The following is a 16,561-nucleotide window of genomic DNA, read 5'->3' as shown; positions in this document are numbered from 1 at the left end:
TAAGTTAAGGATCTTGATGGGGGAGATTATTCTGGATTTATCATGTAGGCCCCAGAGGCTTTACAAGTGTCCCTATAAAAGGGAGCCGGGGTGGATCCCAGACACACAGAGCGAAGAGAAGACACTGTGATCTGGAGACAGAGTGGGGAGGGAGGCAGCCCCAAGCCCAGGAAGGCCAGCGGCTTCCAGAAGCTTCCGGAAGCTTCCAGAGAGTCCACTACAGATAAGGTCGGGAAGGAATGTGACCCTGCAGACACCTCGTTGCCCCAGTGATGGACAGCTGCCCTCCGGAACTGTGAGATGCTATGTTTCTGTCGTTCGAAGCCACCGCGTCTCTGATCGCTTGTCGCAGCAGCCGTGGGAAGGTAATACAACGTGAGTATCCCAGGCGTGAGTATCACCGGCTTCCAGATGAGGAGCCAACTTCCCCACACCACAAAGCTGCAAGGTAAAGGAGCTGGGGCCAGCAACTGGAGCAGCAAGCTCACTGGCTGGGGCCTTGTCCCTCCACCCAACCCTTTGCAAGAAGAAGTAAGGGTGACAGCAAAAGCTTCGTCCAGGGCACTCTGAGCAGCAAGCCACCACGCCTTGCAGCGGGAAAGACAAACCAAGATGCCTCACTGTTGCAAGGCATGGGGAGAGGCAGAGTGGCGGTGTGGGGAACGACCTTGGGCAGAAGCCCCTGGAGGAAGTCCCTCCCAGGCTGCCCTTCTCCCTCACCGAGTGTTCAAGGGGAAAGCCCTTACTGTTCTGGCCCTCACCTTCCTCTGTGTAAGAGGAAGACATTGGCGTGGGCATGAAGGCACCCGGTAGCATGCCCACCTCCCACAAGATCCGTGCCTGGCTCCTGACTCCAGCTCCCTGCTAAGGCAGCAGGGATGGTTCGAGTGATTGAGCCCCTGACTCCCATGAGGACTGCGTTCCAGGGTCCTGGCTTGGATCCTCCCAAGCTTTGTCGAGCATTTGGGAAAGTGAACCGGGGACCGAGAGCCCTTTCCTCTCCGTGTGTCTGTCTCTCTGCCTCTCCAATGAATTCATTTAATTTCATTCATCTTTCTAAAACTAAATCTAAAAAGGAAGGAGTGGAAAGACACCATTAATTCCCAGAGACTCCTCCCTGGGGGTGTTGGTACATTTGAAAGTTATTACCCACGATCCCTAAGGTCACGTTCTTATAGTCTTTTTTTTTTTTTTTTTTTTTTTGACAGGCAGAGTTTGAGAGAGAGAGAGAGACAGAAGAAAGGTCTTCCTTCCGTTGGTTCACTCCCCTAATGGCCGCCACAGCCGGCGCTGCGCTGATCTGAAGCCAGGAACCGGGTGCTTCCTCCTGGTCTCCCATGCGGGTGCAGGGGCCCAAGCACTTGGGCCATCCTCCACCGCCCTCCCCAGCCACAGCAGAGAGCTGGACTGGAAGAGGAGCAACCAGGACTAGAACCCGGGGTGCCGGCACTGCAGGCGGAGGACTAGCCAAGTGTGCCACGGCACCAGCCCACATCCTTGTAATCTTAAATCTCTGTGGTCCCCAGAACACCACGTGGTGCAGCAGCACCCCATCCCCGCCAGTGTCTGAGCAGAGACTGGCTCTGTGTCTCCCAGGAGGAAAAACATTTCTCAAGTATCAACTACAAGCTCTGGATCACCTCCCTGGGGAGAACAACTGGGTTCCAGGCCCTGGCTGGGAGCTACGCCATCGTAAATGCGGCCCTTGCCATCCCTCTCCCGTGAGCACTCAACGTTCTGGTCTGCGTGAGCCCTGAAGCACCAGATTCTTCCTCGACATGGCCAGTGGCTAGGAGGTCACTGCATTCACACAGGCCCAGCCATGCTGTGGCGAACACGTTGAAACCAGACAGCAAACGGGTCCCGGGTGTACAGAGCAGCCCCGTGTAAGCGACCAGGCCTCCTAAGCAAAAGAGAACCTGTGTGATTCCATGAGTCCTAGGCCCCAACACCCAGGTGACCGCTCTCCCTATCCACTTAGGAGAAAAAGGTCTTATTAAAAGCAATCAGTACGTTATGAAAGTGAGTTGGGCAAACTGTAATTTTACTGGCTCTAGGGCCGAGTAATAAAAAGGCAAACGTGAACAGGTGTGCCAGTTAATGTCCTCCGATAATTGATTAAGTATGGTAGCCTCCAAGAATCCACCTCTATTTAGCTCTTGCGACGGAAACAGCAGAAAGTAAGAAGAGCAAACATGCCTGCTTTTTAAGCTCTTTATTAAAAATAAAAAAGCGTATTATATGGTCCCCACCTGGACCATGATTAAGCACTCATTATTGCAGGAACAATGGGACCATTGTGGTTTTTTTTTATCCTAATAACCATATTTAAATTACAGGCATGCTGAGAGCTAGCAACATAATGAAACTGAGGCCCAGGGACGCTTACTGGTTTTCCCAAAGTCACAGAGGGACAGAGCCAGAGAGCTCCAAAATTCCAGCCCAATAATTCTGGTAATACATGTAACAGAGAGTCATTCACCACCAACCCAGCTCAGAGAGTCTGGTGCTCGCTTTTCGGCAACACAAAGAACGTACGCAAAGAGCTGTACCGTCTGCATTAAGCAGGGTTCCCCAGAGAAACAACTGACAGAAGACATACATGTGTGCATGTGCACTTACTGTGTGGGCACATGTGCGTGTATGTGCAAAGAAAGAAAGGAATTAGCTCATATTATTGTAGAGGCTTGCAACGTCCAAAATCTGATGGAGGAAGCCACTAGGCTGGAGACTCAAAAGAAGGGTTGAAGTTTGAGCCCTAGAACGTTCTACTGGGAAAATCCTATCTTGTTTGATGCTGGGGAGAGGGGTCCGTCTTTGCCCTGTTGTTAAGATCTTCAACTGATTAGATGGGACCACCAATCAGTTGGAGAAGAATCTGCCATACCCTGAGTCCACTAATTTAAATGTTAAGCTCATCCAAACACACACACACACACACACACAGAGAGAGAGAGAAAAAGCACACCTTCACAGAAACATCTAGAATCCTATTGACCAAGTATCTGAGCACCATGGCCCAGCCAAGTTAACACATGTGGTTAACCAATACCCCATTCCGCTGGCCATCCAGGTCTCCGTTCCCCTTTCCTTTGGTTTACGAGTGTCCCAAGAAGAACCCGGCAGGGTTGTCCATGTGGAGTGCCCAAAAGGAATTCACACAAAATCGACAACATCACAAAAGCTGGGTGACTGACAGCTGAAGTGTGGGATGCGGATGACAGAAGGTGCTCACCAGGATCTGTCAGTGGTGATGGTGTCAAGTGTTAGAGAAATGGACCTGTAGCAGGTGAAGCCCCCGTGTCTCGGCAGCTCCCAGCCATGTAAAGAAGGCAGCCTGTTTTCATCATCAATTGCTACAAAGCTGGCTGGTCTGTGCCAACAGCCATTTCACCACTCTTCATGAATCTGAGCTCAAGAAATTCAGACAGTGCACCAGGGGAGGGCTTGTCTCTTTCCTGCGTGAGGCCTGTAAAGGTTGGAATGTTCACAATGGCTTTGCCCCTCCTCCATCCAGTCTCAACCAGACCTCCTTGAACAGCTGAAGTTGGAGACCACAGGTCCCCTAGCCCGATTTCTCAGTGTTGGCTTTGGCCTCCTCCCTTTACTCTCGGGGCTTCTCCCTCTGCACACAGCCTGTCCATGTGGTCCTCCCAGTAGGGCACCCACGGCAGCTCAAGGCTTCCAAGAACACACAATCAGAAGTGACCAAACCTTCTTAAGAGTGAAGTCCACAGCAGGCTCGGTGCCACCTCTGCAGAATTCTCTGAATTAAAGCAACTCGCAGGCCCAGGTCCCATTCAGGACGAGGAGACGTGCAAGTGCGTAAATACAAAGAGGTGTGGGTCGTTGAGTCACGAAAATGCCCGCCTCCTCCATCCCTCTTGTTGGTCTGTTGCTGAGTTCACACAATCGGCCACGTCTTCCCTAGATGAGAATCTGGGAAGGGAACCTCTCCTTCCCAGGAAACTTCTCTTGGTTCAGCCCCAGGCTCCTAGACCCACTTGTAACTCTCTTCCTTCATCTCCCATCAACCTATGGCTTTATTTCATTCTAGAACCCTTCCTTCTTCCAAAGGCATTTTCACCTCCCTCTTTCACACCAGACTTGGAGGCCCATTAGATCAGCAGCCTCGCCCAAAGCCAAACTGGTTTTTCCTCTCCTTGCATGTAAATAGTAAATATCGAAAATTTCCAGAAGATCTGGGCTAGGGGAGTCATTGCATTTCCTGCTTCTTGTGCCAAAACAAAGAGGAAAAAATGAATTGTGTTTCCATTTCGAGACCCAGGCTACTGGGGGTTTTAAGACGATTGGCCCCAGAGCCAGCCTGCACTTGCCAGGTGTCTCAGCATCCTCATCTGTAATACAGGTGGTAACCACCCTTAGAGGGCTGGTACAGAGATGGAACCAGTAAACGAACAGAAAGTAGGGCTGGCACTATAGCACGGCAGGTTAGGCCACCGCTTGTGATACCAGCATCCCATGTTGGAGAGCTGGTTTGAGTCCCAGCTGCTCGGCTTCCAACCCAGCTCCCTGCTAATGCACCTGGGAAGGCAGTGGAACATGGCCCCTGCTCCCTACAGGTGAGACCCAGATGGAGTTCCTGGCTCCTGGCTTCAGCCTGGCCCAGCCTAGCTGTTGCTGTCATTTAGGGAGGGAACAGTGGATGGAAGAGTGATATCTCTCTCATGCACACGTGTGCGCCCTATCTCTCTATCACTGTGCCTTTCAAATAAGTAAATAAATAAATTTTTTTTAAAAAGGAACATAAGTACTGAGGACAAATCACAGCAAGTGTTCACTGTGCTGGCTGTGTACGTCGTGGTCTCCTATTGTACATGGCTGGCATCTTCCTCAAGCTCCCAGTGTGAGGAGCAGGCAGTCCCAGTTTGTGTCACTCCCAAGATATCCAAGGGGCTACGGTGTAGCGGATAAAGCCACTGCCTGCAGTGCCTGCATCCCATATGGGCGCCAGTTCTAGTCCCAGCTGCTCCACTTCCAATCCAGCTCTCTGCTGTGGCCCGGGAAGGCAGTGGAAGATGGCCTAAGTCCTTGGGCCCCTGCACCCGCATGGGAGACCTGCAAGAAGCTCCTGGCTCCGGATCAGCACAGCACCAGCCATTGCAACCATCTGGGGAGGAGTGAACCAGTGGATGGAAGATCTCCCTCTCTGTTTTCTGTCTCTGTCTCTGTCTCTGTCTCTGTCTGTCTCTATCTCTGCTTCTCCTACTCTCTCTGTGTAACTCTGACTTTCAAATAAATAAATAAATCTTTAAGAAAAAAAAAGAAGATATTCATATCCCTCATTTGTCTTGGAAAAGGAAGCTCCAGTTCACATTTTTTGAATATTTAATTGTTTCTTAATTTGACAGATAACATATGAGTGTATCATGTACAACATGATGTTCTGAATATTGATGCATGGCAGGATGGTGAAATCTAGCTGATTAGCAACTGCACTGTCTCACAGTTCTCACCGTTGTGGGGAGAGCACAGGAATGTTATCTCAATGGATGGGGCATCAAGATGCAAAAATGCTGGGATCATTTCTCCTAGGGGAAAAAATCAAGTGGATCCGAATGAAGCTGCCCCAATACATCCAGGTACCAGGTGCCCCCAAAGGGAACATTTTGCTGTAATGTCTACCAAAAAGTTATATAGAGAGATATAGTATATGATGCATACGCACATTGATCTACATATATGACATATGACCAAGTATGAATTATACATGACGTATTTAAACACATGGTTAGTCTCTAAGTATAACACATAGGTAACAGTAGGCAGGTGTTGTGGTGCATTAGTTAAGTCACTGCTTGGGACCTCCACATTTCATACCGGAGTGACTGGCTTCCAGCCTCGCCTCCACTTCTTATCCAGCTTCCTGCTAATGTGCCCCCCTGGAAGCCACAGGCGATGCTGGGTCCCTGTGAACCCACTTGGGAAACCAAGCTTGGAATCCTAAGCTCCCGGCTTCTGCCTGCCGTTGGCGGGCACTCTCTCACTCTCATTCTCACGCTTGCTCTGCCTCTCAAGTAAACGAATAGGTTTAGAAAAATTATATGGTAGATTCTCAGGCTTGCCCACAGAAACCTGTCAAAGCTCTCATCCAGGCTGGTGCTGCGGCTCACTAGGCTAATCCTCCGCCTTGCGGCGCCGGCACACCGGGTTCTAGTCCCAGTCGGGGCACCAGGTTCTGTCCTGTATTTTAAAATTCCATTTTCCTGCTGCTGTTGCCGCAGCTCACTAGGCTAATCCTCCGCCTTTCGGCACCGGCACACTGGGTTCTAGTCCCAGTCGGGGCGCCGGATTCTGTCCCGGTTGCCCCTCTTCTAGGCCAGCTCTCTGCTGTGGCCAGGGAGTGCAGTGGAGGATGGCCCAAGTGCTTGGGCCCTGCACCCCATGAGAGACCAGAAGGAAGAACCTGGCTCCTGGCTTCGGATCAGCGCACCGGCCGCGGCGGCCATTGGAGGGTGAACCAACAATAAAGGAAGACCTTTCTCTCTCACTGTCCACTCTGCCTGTTAAAAAAAAAAAAAAAAAAAAAAAAAAAAAAAAAAAAAAAAAGCTCTCATCCACCCAAGGTGTGTAACAGCATGGAAGGAGCATCGTCCCTACCTCCTACCCTCATCCACGGGCTCTGCTAACCCCTCCTCCTCCCAGCAGCCCACCAGTCCTGGGCTTTGGGCTACCCTGGCTCTGAGTCACTGCCACCCCACAGCAGAGCGGTAGGGGTAGGAGGGGAGGTGGGGAGATGAAGAGAAGAGCAGCAGGGTTGAGAGGATTCTTGGTGAGAAGGCAAACCACGGCTCTGCCCAGCCCCTTCCTTCTCGCCTGTAGAATGGGAGTTCTGAAAATTCAGAGAGTGGCTCGGCTGGACTGTTTCTTAAAAAGCCACATACCGAGCAGACGTCCTCTCTCTCTCTCGCTCTCTTGCTCTCTCGCTCTCTCGCTCTCTCGCTCTCTCGCTCTCCTTAACAATAATCAGATCTTTTTTATTTAACACACATATGGTCTTTGATTTTTTGCTTCTTGCCTTCGTGGTTCCCAGCCAACCCGGCCCCCGACCAGCCCGACCTCGCCTTGAAACACGTGACCAGTGCACAGCCTCCAGGCAGTGGCCTGGTCTGTGCTTGTGGCTGCACGGCCCCTGCTCCGAGCGGCTCCTCGCCCCCCTCCCGGACCCCAGCGCCTCGGGAAGTTACTGGCAAACGTGCTTCTCCAGTTACGAATCTTGGCTCTGTTGCTGCTGACGCCTGCTTTCCTGCGGGACCTGACCGAGCTCCAGCCCCGCACTCCCAGCTCCCCTGGGCTCTGGGCCTCTCCCCCTACCTGGCTACTCCAGCCCTCCAGGAAGTCAAATCCAGCTGGGATTCAGGCCGGGTCGCGTTCCGAGCATTGCTTGACCCCTGATGGCTGAGCACCAGCTCAGAGACTGACCGACTTTCTCACTCTGCACTGAACGTGTCCAGAAAAGCTTCTGGGAAAACAGGCAAATTATTTTTCTAAACGATAGACTTCTTCTTAAGTCATTATTTATTTATTCGAGAGGCAAAGAGACAAAAAGAGACAGAGAGAGCGCTCCTTGAGCATCAAAACAGCTAAGCTAAGCACTAACCCGCCCCCCCAGCACCACAAAGCTAGTATCGTATTTAAGGATGTGAGTTAATTAATTTCTGTTTTGTAATGAATCACAGACACGGGTTTTATTCCTAAGTCATATTTGATGAGTTTCATAACAATCTTTTCACAGAACCAAGGAAAAGAGATGACTCATGGGCGTAATGAAACAGGGTTCTCTCACTTCCCTTGGCAAAGCCAAGCGTCTCCATAACTTAGCTTGTCTAAATGATCTTCTTTTTTTAGCCAAGAAAATCGTCTGAAACAGCAGGGCTCGCGAGCGTCTCCAGGCTTCTCTCTGAGCGTCTGTGTTAGAACTTTCTCATAACAGAAGAGTCTCGAAGAAGAGAATTTTTCCCCCTCTTTTTCAGATGATAAATGATTCGCTTCACTTTTTCGCATCCTTGGTATTTTGCGTGTTGAATATAACGTGGCCAAAACCACGTCAGGGAGGGGAAAGTTGCCTGAGATGTTCGAATTTTTAGTTGTGTTCATGAGAACTTTTTTTTTTTATCACCAGGCGAATTGAGGTTTGCATGTCATCGAAACCAGGCAAATACGGCAAAGACAGAATGTTTGAAAAAAATGAGAGGAGGGGAAAAAGACACTTATAGAGACAGTCCAGGAAGATGAGGCAAGTTTTGAAATATTCCTAAAATATGGGGAGAGAAACCATAACACAGGTCTCCTGGAGCCCAAATGGAAAGTTTTTCACTGAAGTTGCTCTTCTAATCCCCGTAACCACTCCCCACCCCCACCCTCCCGCCGTGGCCAAAACCTTCTGCTGTCTCCATCGTCAGCCCTAAGAACTTTTGACATAGATTCCAACGTGAAAGTATGTTCCAAACAAGTTCATCTTCAACTAGTTTCTTATTTGCCTATTTATTTTCATTTTATTTGAAAGGCAGAGAGAGAGAGAGAGAATTTCCACTTCATGGATCATTTCCCAAATGCCCACAAACAGCTAAGAGCTCAGAACTCAACCCGGGTCTCCCACATGAATGGCAGGGAGCCAAGTCCTTGAGCCATCCCCTGCTGCCTTTCGAGGTGTGTTTTAGCAGGGAGCGTGAGTTGGAAGTAGAGCCAGCGCTCAAACTCAAACACTCTCATAGAGGATATGGGTGGCCCATGCAGTCTCTTAAATGTAGCTCCAAACACCCACACCCATCTGTTTTCCTTTGGCGCGTGTGCTATGTTCCCACAATTGTTCGGAGGGCCAATTTTTCTGCTGACTTTCCCTTCGAAGGCTCAAGTGAAAATATGTGATTCTAGATGGCTGCATCCATTGCCTAACTACCTGAGTCTGCTGTCTCACTTCCTTCACTCAGCCATCCCTTCAGCTAAGGTTGTGGGCTCCACGATCACAAGACAGCACCGTGAAGCGGAAGGCTGGCTGCTCTAGACCAGACTGCGTGCTTGTTACTAGCGATGTGACCTTGACTGATGATCAGCCTCTCTGTGCCTCCATTCCCATCTGTGAAATGGGGATGATGAGATCTATCCCCAACATCATAGGATATAGGATTAAATACATGAATGCCTACAACACACTTAGCACACAGCAAGCCCTCACCGAACACTTCTACTGCACTGTAACCCACAACTAATCTTCATTTGGTGTTAGATATTTCTGAAGGGGGCACAAAGAGAGAAAAAAAAAAAAGTGTCTTTACCTTCTCACCTAAATACAACAGATTGTTTTAAATCAGTACAGCTAATTGTACTGACTTTTTAAACGTGCTTATGTTCGCTATTCTAAGACTGGTGTTTTCAGGATTCTGAAGATCCTTTTCCCAAAGTAATTTATCTCCACACAGTGGAGTTGGTGTTGAGTTCTGAACAAGGGCTCCGCGTTGCCTTTGCCGTATCTTTGCTGTGGAAATGGCTCCCCTCAGTGGACTGATGGAGAATTGCATGTCCTCATGTTTTAGGTGTTCTGCTTGGTGTGTTCATTGATCTGCAATAGTGACTTCACTGCATTCAGCTTAATCACTTGTACATAAATTTATTATCCCAAAGATTCGTTCTGTCAACTCCAGCCCCATTACAGTATGACAAAGACAAAATGTCCTATCAGAAAAGAAAATCAATACTGAGTTGTACCCAACAAAAGTCAAAGAAATATTTCCACTGTCTTAAATGAGGTGCAGTCATCCAACGTGTTTGTGAGGAGTGAAATGGTTCACACATTTGTCTAATTCCAAGGTCCCTTAAGAATTATCCAGGTTCTGATAGGACGGGCCTATGAGTCAGTCTTTAGAGAATGTAGACTGGCCATGAAAGAACCGACTGCTATATTTCTCCACCTCCACGGGTCTGCAAACTCAAGAGCTGACCCATTCATGATGTACTCTCAGGGTCTTCCGGTTGCTTGTCACGTGAGCCATGTACACCTGTCAAATCTTCTCTTCCTTTGTCGTATTTATGGATCAGACTATAGGCCCTGACAGTTCTAGAACTACATTAAAAGGAGTGCCTCTTCTGAGCATATATGAGTGATGTGTGTATCGTAGAAGGTACAACAGTCAGCGTATCCTTGGATGGAATTCCGTCATGGGCCGGGAGATGACAATGACAATGACGGTGATGATGAAGATCATGATGACAGCTAGCACCTGCAGGGCATGCGCTGGGTGACAGGAACATCTGAGCACACCATACGAATCGGCTCCTGTCGTCTTCACAGTAACTCTTTACAGAAGATGCTCTTAGAATCTTCAGTTTACAAATGACGAAAGTCACAGAGTTTCCAAGTGACCTGCCCAGGCGCACACCAGGTCCTGCGCCCCCACTGGAGCCCTCCTCCTGGCTTTCATTACTACACTCCTCTGCCTTTTCCATGATGATTAGATTTTTTTAGGGCCGGCGCTGTGGCGCAGTGGGTTAACGCCCTGGCCTGAAGCGCCAGCATCCCATATGGGTGCCGGTTCGAGACCCGGCTGCTCCACTTCCAATCCAGCTCTCTGCTATGGCCTGGGAAAGCAGTGGAAGATGGCCCAAGTCCTTGGGCCCCTGCACACGCGTGGGACACCTGGAAGAAGCTCCTGGCTCCTGGCTTTGGATCGGGGCAACTCCTGCTGTTGCGGCCATTTGGGGAGTGAACCATCGGATGGAAGACCTCTCTCTTTCTCTCTCTCTGCCTCTCCTCTCTCTGCGTAACTCTGGCTTTCAAATTAATAAATAAATCTTTAAAGAAAAAGAAAATTTTTAATGTGAAATATTAGGTGGGTGAACATCCATTTATAACATTGCAATTAACTATATTCATGAATAAGCATATGATTAATGAATAAGAAAGACAAGAAAGAACCCCCAAAGTAATAGATACAGTTAGTAAATAAGTTAAATAAGTCTGAAAACATGCTGAACCTCCTTAGTCATTAGGGAAATGCATACCACAACCTGTACACATCTATCAGAATGGCCTACAAAGGTTTTTGAAAGCAAACTATAGCAAGTGCCGAAAAGGCTTGTAGAGCAACTGGAAAAATCCTACATGAAAAATGTAGGAAATGCAAAATGGCACAGCGTACAGGGAAAGCAGTTTGGATGTTTCTTATAAAGTGAAATAATCAGTTAGCATAAGACATGGTGACCTCGCCCCTAGAGAGTTACCCAAGATGATAAAAACCTAGATCGGCACAGATTCCTACAGGCAAGGATCTATAAGCACTTTACTCATCACCACCAAAAGCTGGCAACCATGCAACGCCTGTGACTGATCCAGAGATCAACAAAGCGGTCCACAATCATACGCCAGGATGCTTCCCCGTGACAAACAGAAACACACTGCTACAGCCCACAACAGAGAGTAGCAAATCTCATGTGCATTGTGCGAACAAGAGGAGGTCACTCAACAGACTCCATCCTGGAGGGTTCCTTTCATGGGACAGCCCCCAGACAGCAAAACTCCAGGGAGGCAGACCAGGGCAGTGCTGACCAGACGCAGCGGGTGGAGGAGAGGGTTTCTGGGTATCCTGCAGCCGTAGAATGTTTAGGACTTGATTATGGGGACAGTTGCATAACTGTACACATCAGCCTGCTGACTCCAAATATGCAACTAAACCTCTGATTGGTTTCCTTGCTCCAAGCCCATCTCTAAGCTGGGATCTCCACTAGCGCCAACCTGGCCCAGGGCCGAAAACTAAACTTGCGTCCACCTTGGCCGTAAATTCCCTTGCACAGTGGTTTCCCAACTCAGCTCTCCTCCACCTCACTTGGGGACAATCAGAGCCCTTCACCAGGGCAGCACAAGTCCCTCCAGATGCAGGCGATGTCCCCTGAGAGACGATGGGTTCTTCGAAACCAGGAAAGCAAGGGCTGAACAAGGGCCAGGGTGCTACTCGCTGCTGTGTCTGATGAGATTCTGCCTTCAAGAAGCCATGGAGGCTACACTGCAGGGCACAGGCTGCACAGAGGGTGGATTCGTCCGTGGATTTAAGTCCCAGAGTTCAAGTGCTTGCCCCTTGGAGCATGAATTCCCCACCCTTCACGGTGGTGCCTGCATGGACACTCAGCCTGGCCCGAGGTGTCCCATCCCTCATCCTGGACCAAGGCAAGTGGCAAGCAACACAGACACGAGGTGGGGAAAGGCACTGGGAGTTTGGACAAGAGCTGGCTGCCTCTCCAATAACTGGGAGAGCAGGTCAGGCCAAGAATGGATGATGTGCAAGAGGCATTTGAGTACTGCGACCCAGCGGTCCCACTCCCTGACATACCTTGCAAAAGAAAATACTCACACCATGTCCGCAGGAAGACATGGCCTAGAATGCATGCTTGCAGCATTATGTAACAGCAAAGCACAGAGGGAAGAGGAGGAGGAGGAGACGCCTAAACAAGCTAAATGCTCCTCAGTGGAGGGCTGTGATATAATCAACAAATGAAATGTTATGCAAGGGCCTTTCATAAAGTTACTGGAAAACACATATTATGAAAAGCTACCCACTGATTTCAAAAATTCTGCACCAAAAAACATCTTATAATTCCATTTTCCATGAATTTTTGAAGTATTCTCATATAATAATAAAAATGCATGAACTGGAGTTGCAAGTATCAACCCGTGAAATCTTAAAGACAAATAAAGAGGTCTAACTACTAAAGAATTAGGACCAGTGTTGTGACACGGTAGGTTAAGCCACCACCTGTAAGGTCGGAATACCTTGGGTGCTCTGGTTCAAGTCCCCGCTGCTCTGTTTCTGATCCAGCTCCCAGTTAATGCTCCTGGGAAAGCAGTGGAAGATGGCCCACGTGCTGGGGTCCCTGCTACCCCTGTGGGAGACCCTGGTGAGATTCTTGGTTCCTGGCTTCAGCCTGGTCCAGCCCCAGCTATTAGTGGCCATTTGGAGAGTAAACCAGCAGATGAGGATGGAGGGTCTCTCTGTCTCTCCCTCTCGCTCTCTGTAGCTCTGCCTTTCAAATACATGAGAAAATTTTTGAACAAGATAAAGGATTAACAAAATGACTGGATGCGAAATCAGAAAGCAAAAATAAATTATATTCTCTCTAATACCATCAAAGTGGTTTAAAATGCAATTTTCCAAAAAGATTATAACAGTAACGAGACTGCAATGCAAAAATAATTTGCATATTTCTTCCTCTTTTATGGCTACGGCTGTCTGGAAACCGCCTAAAGATTACCAGTCAAGAAATAAACAATAAGTATATTTTCACATGACACGAAGATAAACTCCAAAGTTAAAATATTTATAATTAAGAAAAAAATGATAAATGATAACAGAGAAAAGGAAGTAGTATAAGTAATATATGTATATATACACTCCCAACAAAAGCATGAGCGAGACCTAAGATCTCACTAACAAACTCAGAGCCCAAAAAGTGTGGGGGCCTTGTCCAGTAGTTGGTGATTTAAGACACTCTCCCCGTGTTTCTGGGGCTTACCAAAATGTGAAACAACTGCTTGCAAATGAGGACGCCATAAAAGCTCGTGCTGTTGAAATGCACCAGTCATAACACAGAGGAACGAATACACTGTTTCGTCTCCAGTGGCAACTGTCCGGAGCTCTGACGCCAGGAACTGCTGATGGCGATGGCTCGAGGCGGACGATGCTGAGTTTAAAGCAGATACGGAGTGAGGAAAGAGTTTGTGAAATCAGATGTCATTCTGAGCTGTCTGAATGTTTTTAAGTTATTTTTTGATTTATTTTATTGTAGAAACAGAGAGGGAGAGACATACAGAGCGCTTCTTTCCACTGGTGCACTCATCAACAGCCAGGGCTGGGGCCGTGTCAAAGCTTGGAGCTGGGAACTCAATCCAGGTCTCCCATGGGAGTGGCAGGGACCCAGCTACTTAAGCCATCACGGCTGCCTCCCAGGGTGTGCATCAGCAGGAAGCTGGAATAGGGAACGGAGCCAGGACTCAAACCCCGGAACTTCAACATGGGCATTCCTCCTGGTGTCCCAGCTCACACACCAAACACTGCCCCTGATTTCCTAGAGCATGCTAGCCTGCATTTTTTAACAGGTCTATACTTTTTTAAATGAGTAAAGAAAAACTCTTCTATTTTAGGGAAGCCCCTAACCACCGTGGATGGTCTGTTATCCAAATATGATAAACCAGAGAAATTTCAACAAATTTCAGAGATCCTGTGTTAAGAGAAAAGTGCCCTCCCCAGGGTAAGTCAGTCTACTTCCCGTCCTTGGAATCCAATCTGGGCCTTGCTTTCACTGCTAAAATACACCAGAACGAATTTCCAACTTAGGCTTTAACTTGGCATTTCTACCACCTTCTAGAATGTTCTTTTCTGGGAACTCAGACATCAAATTTTGAAGAAGCCTAAACAGTTCCATTTGGAAAGGCCCATTTGGAAGAGGGAAGAGCACACAGGTTCCTGGTCCACAGCTCTAGCTTAGCTCCCCCAGCCAACAGCCAACATCAGCTGCCAGACGTGCGAGTTAGCTCCTTGGATTCTCTGTCCCAGGAGGTCTCACGGATGGTTGCAGACTCCACTGCCAACACAGGGACAGAAGAACCACGTGACTGAGTCGATCCAACTACAGCATTATTCACAGGAAAACGATTGCTACAGGAAGCCCCTGTGGTTTATTGATTGGGCAGCACTGTGAGGAGATGGTCCAAACAGAGCTTGAAGTGAAGAATTAGAACTGAAACTCAAGGTACACAGCATCGGTTCTGAAGCTGGCTGGCAGGCAGGAGCCAGCAGGACCTCAGAGAGAGCCCTGGTGGAACCTGGAAGTCTGAGAGTTAGCCAACTTACTGGAGACCAGAAGACAAGGCAACCCACATCATCGATGGGCAAGAGGTTTAGCGATATCGTGAAACTCAGTCAACCACACGTGCAGCAGGCTGGAAGGTAAGAGGGCTAACCGATGGCCACATGGACCTGGCTAGAGAGATTCTGGATCGGGTGATAAAATGGATGCCTGGGGTGCCGGCGCTGTGACACAGTAGGCTAAGCCTCCACTTGCAGCACCAGCATCCCATATGGATGCTGGTTCGAGTCCCGGCTGCTCCTCTTCTGATCCAGCTCTCTGCTGTGTCCTGGGAACGCAGTGGAAGATGGCCCAAATCCTGGGGGACCTAGAAGAAGCTCCTGGCTCCTGGCTTTGAATCAGCCCAGCTCTGGCCATTAGAAAAACCCAGAACACAGCAAAAGTTTCTCAAAGAAAGAAATGGTCCTAAGGCAAAGATAAAACCCAGGTTGCTGTGAACCCTGTGTGGTCTCAGAGAGAAGTTCAAGTAAAAGGTGTGAGACCCTTTGGAGATTGCTCAGGTTTCCCTGAACCCTTCTCCTCTTCCAAGACTACAAGAGCTTCCAAGAATATTCCATGGCATTCTGACTCAGAGACATTTCCAAGGAAGACATCCAATTAGAAATGCACAGGAAACCCACACAGGCTTAAAAGGAATTCTACCAACTTGGACCCACAAGAGACAGAGTTCAACACAAAGACACTCACGGATCCCTAACCTCCTGTGAAGGAACAAGACGTCTATTAGGCTACCGGCATTGATCATTTCTCTGGGAAAGAAACGATGACTCGGAGAGTTGAGTGAAAAGCCCAGAGGATCACTCTTCAGGAACAGAGCTAGCACCTGATCTAAAAAATAAAAAAAACCTGACATCACAGGGCCAGTGCTGTGGTGTACCAGGTCAAGCCGTCTGCAGTGCCAGCATCCCATATGGGCACCGGTTTGAGTCCCAGCTGCTCCACTTCCAACCCAGCTCCAAGACTAGGGATGTTGTGCTATGTGGAAGCCTGAGCTGCACAAGCAGACGACCACACGTAAGAGCATGGAGCCCTGGGACAACAGCCCTAATGGAGATGGCGGCCATCAGCCAGCACCACACACAGCAATGGCCAGCTCTGTGACGAAGCCGTGTCAGGCTTTTCAATCCAGCCAAGCCTGCAAAGGAGGGCAGCCCCACCCAGAGCCCCATGGGGCAAAGGCTTCTTCAACACGGGTCCAGTGGACCTCCAGAATTGGGAACGATACTGAGCAGCCGTTCAAGGTGGTCTGTTACCAGCCAGCGTTTGGTCATTGAAGCGGAAAGTCAGGGCCAGTCTCCGGCCAGCACAAATTCCCTCTCAAAGCACATCAGTTTAAGCTCATTTGCATCATGTAACTGTCTAATCCTTCCTTGGAAGTAATTGCAACTTATCCAAATCAGGTTTGCAAGAGGATCAGGAAGAAAAAAAATCAATTTCATTCATCATTGACCTACCCACATCAATCAGATTCACACACCAGCCATTATTTTAATGTTTCCTCAAAGGGAGAAAAATTTTAAATAAATCTCAAAGTCAAAATAGTCAAATACAAAAAATAGTATATTAGTTGAGTATTGACTTTTTTTTTTTAGTTTTATTTATTTGAAAGGCAGAATGACAAAGGGGTGGGAGAAGAGGTCTTCCATCCACTGGTTCCATCCCCAAACGGCTGCAATGGCAGGGGTTG

The sequence above is a fragment of the Oryctolagus cuniculus genome, chromosome 1 (assembly GCF_051225735.1).
Source record: "Oryctolagus cuniculus isolate XC-2025 breed Fujian yellow rabbit chromosome 1, ASM5122573v1, whole genome shotgun sequence".
Classification (NCBI taxonomy): Eukaryota; Metazoa; Chordata; class Mammalia; order Lagomorpha; family Leporidae; genus Oryctolagus; species Oryctolagus cuniculus.
Note: the sequence above shows the minus strand (reverse complement) of the source record.